Source organism: Rhinopithecus roxellana, chromosome 6, assembly GCF_007565055.1.
Source record: "Rhinopithecus roxellana isolate Shanxi Qingling chromosome 6, ASM756505v1, whole genome shotgun sequence".
Lineage (NCBI taxonomy): Eukaryota > Metazoa > Chordata > Mammalia > Primates > Cercopithecidae > Rhinopithecus > Rhinopithecus roxellana.
In genome coordinates this window covers 1,627,327-1,628,176 of record NC_044554.1, presented here as the reverse complement: position 1 = coordinate 1,628,176, position 850 = coordinate 1,627,327, and positions in this window count along the sequence as shown.

Genomic DNA, 850 nt, shown 5'->3' with positions numbered 1-850 from the left:
GCCAAAAATAAATCACAACTGCAAACCCGGGAGGCAGGCCAAGGCTCCGCAGGGACAGGGCATGGGGCCGAGTATCACTGGGGGGGACCTCTGGTGGAGGATGAGGGAAGCTCGGGTGGCCTGAGACCGGGCCAGACAGGATGTATTGATCCTCCCTCTGGAGCTCCCTTGGCCTCCAGGACCAGAGAACGTAAATCCAGCCTTGTGTGGAGGGCACTTGCCTCACTGGGAGCAATTTTGATTTCCCTGTATGCTGACAGCACTGCCCTGGAGGCTTTCTCAGTGAACGACTGCAGCAGCTGACTGCCCTGGCTGTCCCAGGGACATTTAGGGACAGTGTGCATGATTACCCTATATAATGCAGACCCGTACAGATTAGGGAGGCCAGGTGCAGTGGTGAAGGGGTGGCCTACCCCTCCACACCTGTGGGCGTTTCTCCTTAGGTGGAACGAGAGACTTGAGAATATAAATGAGACACAGAGACAAAGTATAGATAAAGAAAAAGTGGGCCTAGGGGACCAGCGCTCAGCATACAGAGGACCAACGCCAGCACCGGTCTCTGAGTTCCCTAGTATTTATTGATAATTATCTGTACCATCTTAAAGATAAGGGAGTGGCAGGATAATAGGATCATCGTAGGGAGAAAATCAGCAGTAAGACATATGAATAAAGATCTCTGTGACATGAATAAGTTTAAAGGAAAATGCTGTGCCTTGAGATGCATATGCAAACATCTCCATAAACCTTTTAGCAGCATTGCTCCAGCAAGTCCCACCTTTTGCTGTAAGGCGGTTTTCTCCTATCTCAGTAAAGAGAGTATACAATCGGGTTTTACATGGAGATATTCCAT